The sequence below is a fragment of the Notothenia rossii genome (genome assembly GCF_949606895.1).
Source record: "Notothenia rossii genome assembly, chromosome: 8".
Classification (NCBI taxonomy): domain Eukaryota; kingdom Metazoa; phylum Chordata; class Actinopteri; order Perciformes; family Nototheniidae; genus Notothenia; species Notothenia rossii.
Window position 1 is genome coordinate 29895944 of NC_136906.1, and position 10794 is coordinate 29906737.

The following is a 10794-nucleotide window of genomic DNA, read 5'->3' on the forward strand; positions in this document are numbered from 1 at the left end:
ACTCATTAATAAATGGACATGTGTATTAAACTTAAAAACAACGCACCCTTTCAGTAGTTATAAATGGTAGTAACTCATTAATAAATGTTCATTTGTTTAACACTTTACAATAAGACTCCCTTAGTTATAAATGTTAGAAACTCATTAATAAATGAGTTATAAGAGATGCCAAGAAACATCAAGATGATGTTTTGATCACAATTTATGTAAACAAATATTTGGAAAGATGGAAGGGGGGGGGGGAATCGACTCAGTGAACACCAGATACCAAGGATGCTGGCTGATGAAGAAGATGAAGTAAGCTAGGTAGCCAATATAAGGCTTAGCAGTACGGATAAATGTGGGCTCACTATTTGGCAAGCAACCAGTCACAGGTGCCCTGTTTATCTCATGTCTTATAAAAGCTTATTAATGATTTATAAAGTGTTCACAACCTCATTAATAAATGAATTACAAACTATTTGTAAACCCTTTATAAAGGTAATCTTATTGTAAAGTGTTACCCAAAAAAGTGTATACATCATTTAAATAAGATAAAAATATAAGTGAAGCAAAAAAAAAAACTTTTTTTACTCTGTATTATAATTTTTCTTTTTATTTGTACTCTAATCCCAACCACATTCTATAATAATATGAATCATTATTATTTTTATATTATAATTTGGATTCCTTTTCTTTTTTTCTTTTTTTCCCCTTTTCTTTACATTTTTAAATGTAAGCATACATATAGCAAAAAGAAAAGAAAATCGAATTATGGTATAATTTTATACAGAATTACATTTGTATTATTTAGATTCATATTTTTGTTTCTCTCTATAACAGTAACATACATTAACCTTTTTTCGTTGTTACATTTGATCTTATTTTAGAGAACATCTGGGTGCTAAATATAAAGAATGAGAAGTATTTGTGGGTGTGTCCAGCTGCAGGGTGCACAGATAGCATCCAGCAGCAGGTGGCAGTGGCTGGTCACCTGCTCAGTGAATGGAGACCCTGAACTCTGCAATGCGGGAACTTAAACTGCATTCACACATTCAGAGAGTGCTGTGTCAAGTCTTACCTTCACCACAGGAACTTTAAATCTTCTGTGTCAGCACTGCAGGTTATGCAACCATGAGGAGTTATATAACAAACTGAACAATTGATTTCAGCAGTGATTTAAACACCCCATTATGGGGGACTATAGATACATATTATTGTTCCTGTGCTCACTATCTCTTGTGAACAACCTTAAATCAACATCTACATAATAATAGACATATAGTGTATTATTTATATATAATGAATATAGAGTTGTGGATTTGATTGTAATGCATAGCATGCTTGTAAACATAAGCTTCTACTTGTACCTGTAAGATTGAAAGGCGTTATTATCTATCTATCTATCTATCTATCTATTGAAGGATTATTTGAATTATTTGAAGTATTCAAGTAACGTGGTATGGCAGGAAAGTTCAATCTGGTATATTCCTTTTAATGTCACCTTATATATATTCATGTGTGTTAAATTAGAAGGGACAAAGTATCTTTTCCCTCCCCCAATATATTGAGGTGGAGTCCTTGTTTTTAGAGAGAGATGTGAGCAGGGGACACCCTTATTTGGGGATAGCTCCAAAACTCTGGAATGTTTCCCTCGTAAAAGAAGGGTGTGCGTTACACATGCTTGGAGCAGATGTGTGTGTGTTTTCATTGCAGTAAATATATGTGCTACATGATTACTGGTCAACTATACCTCTGTTCTTATTCTTTCATGAGTGGGTACTAAATGGCTACAAACATTGTGGAGAAATTAGCTTAAACATCTTTTATTACTCTATATGAAATGGAAGCAGTTTTTTATGACAGGGACGAGAGAGTTGGGGGAGGGGACACATTCCGAAGAGTTTAAGCATGTCAATTATCAGGGAAATCGACTTGTTTTCAATAGATATGTGTGGTTGGTTACTTTGTATTAATAATAACAGTATGTGTAAAGGAAGCTGGAAATATACAATGTGAAACCTTTTTAATTGAAGTAAAGATGTGAACAATAGCTCAAACAAATGGAAAGGCTGTAAGACAAATGAGTGTGTTCTCTATATTAGGCCTGTGTGAAGTTTGACTATTTGAAAAGCATCTCTAATACTGCTTAAGAGCATAGGTAATGTGTTCCTCGTTATTATTGATATGAAAGTAATTAACATGTATTACGTATATTTAGCCAACTATAACAACTATATCTTAAAACATACTTTTAACTTGTGTGTGGTAACCTGAAGGGGGAAAGATGGACTCAGGGACAAAGGGCCATAAACGGGATGTGTGTGTGCTGGCTACAAGCTGCTGTGTCGCACTGATTGGGTGTGACAGGCCATGTGTTGGTCTCTGCCAATAAGATGACCTCTGGGGGAAAGCACATACACCTCCTCCTCCTGTGTTTTAGTATGAAAGCCTGTGTTTTCCTTTGGTTCGCGCTCTTGTTTTTCACCGGCCGTTCCTGAGACCTGTCTCACACGGTGGTAGAACCTGAGCCCGGAGTACTCTGCAGAGTGCTTCGTGATTTCTTTGTATTTGTATCGTTACTCTTTATCATTAAAGCAGGATTATTGTTTAACTTGTATTCTGGTGTTTCTTAATCCCTTCCTTTTTACGAATTCACCCAGCTTATCAAACGACACGCGGAGACGAGGTTGGTTTTAAACATCCTCCAAATCTCCAACACTATCTATCTATCTATCTATCTATCTATCTATCTATCTATCTATCTATCTATCTATCTATCTATCTATCTATCTATCTATCTATCTATCTATCTATCACAGCAATGAAAATGTTAATGTCTAACACTGAAGACACAACAAAAATAATGTGACAAATGACATAATAGTGCAATAAAAATGCAGCACCTACGTTTTGTACATGTAAATGTGATAATTTGAATAATGCAATATTTATTATTTATTTTGCGGTAAGCATGTTGTAACTTCCGGTTGTTGTTGTCATCTCCGGGTATCCCGTGTGCCTGTTCTGTTGCTGATAGCTTATTATCTTAACTTAATCGATCGTTTTAAAACTCTTGATCACGGCAACTGCCTGACGTTGTAATCACACGTTACTACAGCTTAAGCACTCACAAACTCTCCTTCTCTTAGCGACTGTAACTCCACAGTTGCCTACACTCTTTTCGGGTTTGCTAACGGTAGCTACTTTAGCTTGATAGCTAGCCATGGCTCTTTCCCCACCCTCGGGTGCTATTTCCTGCTCTAACTGTCTCATGTTTGGTTACTCCCCTACCTCCTTTACTGGTACCGATACATGTGTTAAATGTAGTATAGTTGTTAGGTTGGAGGCGGGAATCATAGCCATAGAAGCCCGGCTCCGCATCTTAGAAAATAACTCAGCTACAGTAAAGCCCATGTTAGCCGGTGCGGACCGGCAAAAGGTAGCTCCTCTTAGCCGTCCCCCGGCAACTCCCGAGCAGCAGGGAGAATGGGTGACTGTTCAGAAGGGGCATAACGCGAAACCCGCAGGTCCCCACCAACCCGTTCACGTATCTAACAGATATTCCCCACTCAGCGAGACACCCGCTGAGAAGCCAACTCTGGTTATTGGTAGCTCTATTATTAGACACGTGAATTTAGAGACCGAAGCGTCCACAGTCACATGCATTCCGGGGGCCAGAGCGGGCGACGTTGAGGCGCATCTTAGACTGCTGGCTAAAAATAAACGTAAATACAGTAGGATTGTTATTCACGTCGGTGGTAATGATGTTCGTTTACGCCAATCAGAATGCACCAAACTTAATGTGGCGTCGGTGTGTAGTTATGCTAAAACAATGTCGGACACCGTAATCTTCTCTGGTCCCCTCCCCAATCTGATCAATGATGACATGTATAGCCGCATGTCATCATTTCAGCGCTGGTTGTCTTGGTGGTGCCCAGCAAACAATGTGGGCTTCGTGAATAATTGGACAGCCTTCTGGGGAAAACCTGGTCTGATTAAGAGAGACGGCATTCATCCTACTTTGGAAGGTGCAAATCTCATTTCGGCAAACATTTCAGGGCTCTGTGGACTTAATCCATGACAAACTGGAGTTGAGACCAGGAGGCAGAGTCGCAGTCTTACACGCTTCTCTGCGCTCTCTCCTAGGCAGTCATCCATAGGAATCCCGAACCCAATAAAATACCCAATATTAACGGTGTATGTGTCTGCCCAAGGACAATTTAAGGTAAAACCTAATAGAGGTGTCATACATAATAACCTAATAAAAGTAAATGTATCAACTACTACAGTGCAACAAAACAGGAAGATTAAATGTGGTCTCTTAAACATAAGATCTCTAGCATCTAAAGCAATACTGGTAAATGATTTAATATCAGATTATAATATTGATATATGCTGTCTCACTGAAACTTGGTTGAGACATGAAGAATATGTCAGCATAAATGAGGCCACTCCACCCAGCCATATCAATACTAATATTGCCCGAGGCACGGGCCGAGGAGGTGGAGTTGCAGCAATCTTTGACTCAAGTTTACTTATCAATACTAAACAAAAATTAAATTATACCTCCTTTGAAAGCCTCATTTTCAGTCTTACGCATCCGACCTGGAAAACTTTGCAGCCAATCTTATTTGTTACAGTTTACCGTGCACCAGGTCCTTATTCAGAATTCTTATCAGAATTCTCTGAGTTTTTATCAGCTTTGGTACTTAAAACAGATAAAGTAATTATCGTAGGTGACTTTAATATTCATGTTGACGATGATAAAAATAGCCTTACTGTTGCATTTAACTCTATATTAGATTCTGTTGGTTTCTGTCAGAGTGTAAATAAACCAACCCACTGCTATAATCACACTCTTGACCTTGTTCTGACTTATGGTATTGAAATTGAGCAACTATTAGTCGAACCGCATAATCCTGCTTTATCCGACCATTTCTTAGTAACTTTTGAAGTACTGTTACTAGACTACAAAGCATTAGCCAAAAGCTCCTGCAGCAGAAACCTATCTGTTAGTGCTATAGCCAAATTTAAGGAAGTGATTCCACCAATACTTAACTCGATAGCATGTCTGCATGTAGGGGAGGAAACTTATACAAAATGTACACCACCCCAAATTGATCATGTTGTTGATAGTGCTACAGATGCGCTGCGAATAAAATTAGACTCTGTTGCTCCTTTGAAAAAGAAGAAATTAAAACAACATAGATTAGCTCCATGGCATAATGCAGAAACCCGCAAAATAAAGCAAAAGTCGAGACAACTTGAAAGGATATGGCGTTCCACTAAACTTGAAGAATCTCGTTTAATTTGGCATATTACTCTCAATGAATATAAGAAAGCACTGCGTAAAGCGAGAGCAGCCTACTACTCTTCATTAATAGATGAGAATAAGAATAATGCAAGATTTCTTTTCAGCACTGTAGCCAGGCTGACAGAGAGCCACAGCTCGACTGAGCCTTCTATTCCCATAGCACTCAGTAGTAATGATTTTATGTGCTTTTTTAAAGATAAAATTGTTACTCTTAGAAACAAAATCAATGACCTCTTGCCTTTGACCAGTATAGTGTTATCAACAGCTCCCGGAAACGTAAGTTCTAATATTACACTAGATAGTAAACTAGAATGCTTTTCAGCCATAAACCTTGAACAATTAAATTCAATGATTCTCTCTTCTAAACCATCAACGTGTAGCTTAGACCCGATTCCAACTAAGCTGTTAAAGGAAGTTTTTCCATTAATTAGCACTTCTTTATTAAATATTATGAATATGTCTTTATTATCAGGCTATGTTCCACAATCATTCAAAGTAGCAGTGATAAAACCGCTTCTTAAAAAGCACAACCTCGATCCAGAGGTTTTAGCCAACTATAGACCTATTTCTAATCTTCCGTTCCTCTCAAAAATTCTTGAGAAAGCAGTCGCAAAACAGCTGTGTGATTACTTAAAAAACTATGATTTATTTGAAGATTTTCAGTCTGGCTTTAGAACACAACATAGCACAGAGACAGCTCTGGTTAAAGTCACAAATGACATTCTAATAGCCTCTGACAAGGGACTTGTCTCTATTCTTGTCTTGCTCGATCTTAGTGCTGCATTTGATACTATCGACCATGATATCCTATTGCAAAGACTAGAGCACTTAGTTGGCATACAGGGAACTGCTTTAGGCTGGTTTAGGTCCTATCTATCTGAACGCTCTCAGTTTGTACGTGTCAACAATAAATCTTCCATGCAAACCAAAGTTAGCCATGGAGTGCCACAGGGCTCAGTGCTTGGACCTATTTTGTTCACCCTATATATGCTTCCGTTAGGCAATATTATAAGGAATCATTCTGTAAACTTTCATTGTTATGCGGATGATACTCAACTATATTTATCAATCAAGCCTGATTAAATTAATCATCTAAATAAAATTCAAGACTGCCTCAAGGACTTAAAAACGTGGATGACCTTAAATCTTTTGATGTTAAACACGACCAAAACTGAAGTTATTTTACTTGGCCCGAAGAATCTACGAAACAAATTATCTAAAGATATACTAACTATGGATGGCATTAATTTGGCCTCCAGTGAGACTGTAAGGAATCTTGGTGTTATATTTGATCAGGATTTATCCTTTAACACCCACATAAAATCAATTTCAAGGACCGCCTACTTCCATCTACGTAACATTGCAAAAATCAGGCATATCTTGCCTCAAAACGATGCAGAGAGACTAGTCCATGCATTTGTTACTTCAAGGCTGGATTATTGTAACTCCTTATTATCAGTGTTTCCCAAGAAGTCAGTCAAGTCGCTTCAGCTGATTCAAAATGCTGCAGCTCGTGTACTAACCAGAGTTAGGAAAAGGGACCACATTACTCCTGTTCTGGCTGCCTTACACTGGCTCCCTATAGAACACAGGATAGAATTTAAAATTCTTCTTCTCGCCTACAAAGCCCTTAATGGGCAGGCGCCATCTTACCTTAAAGAACTCATTATACCCTATTGTCCTACTAGGGCATTGCGTTCCAAGAATGCAGGGTTGTTGGTTGTTCCTAGTCTCTAAAAGTACAATGGGAGCCAGAGCCTTTTCTTATCAAGCTCCACTTTTGTGGAATCAGCTTCCAGTTTGTGTTCGGACGGCAGACACCCTATCCGTTTTTAAGAGTGCGCTTAAGACCTTCCTTTTTGATAAAGCTTATAGTTAGGGCTGATTAGATTCAGCCCCTAGTTTTGCTGATATAGGCTTAGTTTGTCGGGGGACATCTTACTTCTTCCTTCTCTCTGTCTATACCTGTGTACTCTCATGTTCCGATTAACCCAGCTTCCCCAAATGTCTTTCTTTTTGGTGTCTATATACGCCGGGATCCGGAGTCATGGATGATCCTGCGGTCCTGTGTCATGGATTGCGAGTCCTGGATCTTGAGTCGTGGCTGTGGTCCTGGATCATAAGTCCTGGATGGATATACTCGTGGATTCATCTTCCTATTATACACACATGCATTTCCAAACATTTGGACTACCTATGTTGCAAATGTATTATCTTTTCAATTTATACACGGCATCTATTGCACGTCTTTCCGTCCTGGGAGAGGGATCCCTCCTCTGTTGCTCTCCCTGAGGTTTCTCCCATTTTTCCCTTTAAACTGTGGGTTTTCTCTGGAAGTTTTTCCTTGTACGATGTGAGGGTCTAAGGACAGAGGGTGTCGTATTGTCATACTGATATTCTGTACAAACTGTGAAGTCCACTGAGACAAATGTAACATTTGTGATATTGGGCTATATAAATAAACATTGATTGATTGATTGACACACACACACACACACGCACGCACGCACGCATGTATGGAAAGCCAAAAGTGCCATAATACGGGGGTGAAAAAACGCGCGAACATACGGGGAGGTCCGTTTTTTCGCGCGAAAAAACGGGGAGGTCCGTATGTTCGCGCGAAAAAACGGGCCAATATACGTGCGAATGTTCGCGCGGTTTTTTATATGATAATGAGCCCCTCCTTCTGATTTCCTTAGCCAATAAGTTCAAAGTGTCTGTAACCAATCAGTGAAGGGTAAAGCCAGACCAAAACAATCTGTAGATGAAAAGTTCCTGACATGGTGAGGCTGTGCTGTAAATTGTGCATTATTCCAGATTCAGGGGACTAAGTATTAATTTGCCTTTGAATATAATAAATATATCAATCAATATATCAATATAACCTGCCTTCATTGTTTTTTTTAAATAAAATGGCATTACCCTTTTCCTTAAACCTCTGGAGTGTGAAGTGAAGGTATTTTCTCAATTTTTAGATGTCTCCTTAAATCCACTTTTAAATGTACTTCTTATAACATGGCATGGTGTTACATGTCAAAATGTTCAGTAGTCTCTGGTGTTGCTAGAAATGCAAATTCACTCACCTTAGAGCACTGTCTTATGAGAAACCTAGTTTAGAAATCCGATTTTTGGAAAACTTCAAAACTGTTGTGAAACACATATGTACTCATGTCATCCATTTTTTTTGGTGTTTCAGATTTTGTTCACCAAAGTCTTTGGTTCACAAAAGTAGTGAAATATATCAATTACACTATAAGCCTATATAAATGTGTTGTTCATGTCTAAAATGAAAATGTGTAAATTATAATTTAGAGTAAAATATTTCCATCCCTCTACTTTCACCACAGAAAAGTTACATCAGGACTGAATAATGACTTCATATTCCATACCAAGGTTTATGTGATGTGTACAAATACAAATTCAGCATTTCAACTTTATTTTTCAACCAACTATTTATGTTAACATATGAAACTGTAAAATCTCAATATTTCCAATATCAGAACTTTTTCAACCAACTATTCATTATAAATTTAAAGACAGGTGGTCTTTGTCCATGGTCTTTGTCTGTCTTCCAAGACAGTGGGTCTGGCTGCTGTGTAGGTGGGGGTGATGGTGCATGGGCTGCTGGTGGCTGTGTGGGAGGGAGGGAGGTGTGCTAGGCGAGCTGGCTGGGTTGATCGTGATGGCTGTGGTGAAGACCCTTGAGCCACGGTAGATCTTGACCTGGGGGGGAGGCACAGATGGAGGTTCTTGCTGCCCAGGCAGCTGTGAAATCGGAAAGAAATATAGGACAATAATTACTACTAAGTTCATTAAAATAAAGTTCAAGTGGAAAGTTTCTCAAGCACAAATTACAATGCACAACTCAAAATAAAATGGGGAAGTGGGACAGGAGTCTCTCTCTCTCTCTTACAACCTATTTAACTATGTTACACCCACACAATGAAAGTACACTATTACTGTAATATTTACATTGACCTATCTTCAAATGGATCCTTGTTGTGGTTGCTGTATTCTCCAGGTTCTGATGCTCCATCTCCACTGCTGCTAGTGTTACAAGTCTGCTGTGCAGGGCTGGTAATCAGATAATAAGCCTGTTGATCAGGATAAAAGAATGAAGCAGAGGAAAGGTTGTTGTCGTTTGTGTGATTGTCCTAGCCAGGATTTATTAAACACATTAATAAATTCACTTACAAATTATATCCGTTTTCTCTATTTATCTAATCATTCTCTGGTTTGACGCCACATGTATCTCTGCGTTGTGTTGTGTGGTCGAATTAATATGACTTCCTTCTTGCCAACCAGGTTTATTATCTGTGCAAACAGAATATAATGACAGCAGGAAATGGCTTCACCAGCTTTCTACCTCAATACTTCTCCTCAGTGAGGCCTGAAGCTAACTGAGAATGTACATTCTACATACATTTAGCCAATCAAAATAACTGTATGTCTGACATATTTCGTTTTCTAATCAAAAATGGACATAAATCCACATGCCATATTATGACTTTCATGAAGGATTAAAGCCTTTCATTTACAGTATAATACAGTGATAACAGATAACACACACAACCCGACTGTACTCACTTTAACATTGCTGTTGTACAGGCACAATATTAGCATAGCATTCACGCTTTAGCATTTAAATAATATGAACAATTATGACCTCAGACCAGCATTTCACATATTTATACAAACAGAATAAACTTAAAATGTAAGCCAGACTAGTTCACGGGACTCATACACATAGTGGTTTGAGCCCTACATTAGCGGACGCCATTAGCCACACGCTAGTGGCGTAGCTCACAGAATGACATTAACTACACATAAAACAGTTTCAAAGACACTTCTTAGATCGAAATATGACATAATCTGTGTACACAGTACACACTACTAACCTGTTGAACAGGAGAAAGTAATGAAGCAGAGGGAAAGTTGCTGCCATGTGTCTGTCGTCGTCGTCGTCTTCTTCTTCTTCTTCTTCTTCTTCGTCGTCGTCGTCTTCTTCTTCTTCTTCTTCTTCTTCTTCTCTCGGCCCATGCCGTTTCTCTAACGCTAAACCGGAAGTGAGGCTAAGAACAGCGAACTTCAAGATAACAATACCATTAGCACTCCTAGTGGTGACTTTATGAACTGCAAACATTCCTCATTCCACCACTGCACCACTTTCCTCCTACCCTCTGTTGTTCTTTTTGGTATAGTTTTATTTGCTGCTTCTTTAATGTGCATTGTGATTTGATTTGAGCACTCCTCTATACTTCCTTCTAATGCTAACAATTGTGCTGACTCCTTACGGCAAAGTCTACATTTCTCCCAGTCTGCTTTACCAAAGCACCACCTGGAAAATATACTCACTTCCTATTTGTGTTGATGATAGTGAAAACTGGGTAACGATCACTTCCTATGGTACAGTCACTTTTTACATACCATTCACACGATTTAGCTAAACTATCCGTCACAAGTGTGAGGTCCAAGCATGATTGTGTCCCCCTATTCAC

General features: G+C 38.6%; 1 long non-coding RNA gene across 2 annotated transcripts; it reads right to left on the bottom strand.

Moving 5' to 3' along the window:
* Positions 1–8677: 8677 nt before the first annotated feature.
* LOC307015560 lies at positions 8678–10292 on the bottom strand. 2 transcript variants are annotated; one of them, XR_013801580.1, is made up of 3 exons: positions 10195–10292; positions 9269–9390; positions 8678–9061 (listed from the first exon to the last, which is right to left on the bottom strand). It is a non-coding gene; the product is annotated as an uncharacterized lncRNA (long non-coding RNA). The 2 variants fall into 2 exon arrangements; XR_013801581.1 differs by having other exon boundaries at positions 8678–9390.
* Positions 10293–10794: the final 502 nt, after the last annotated feature.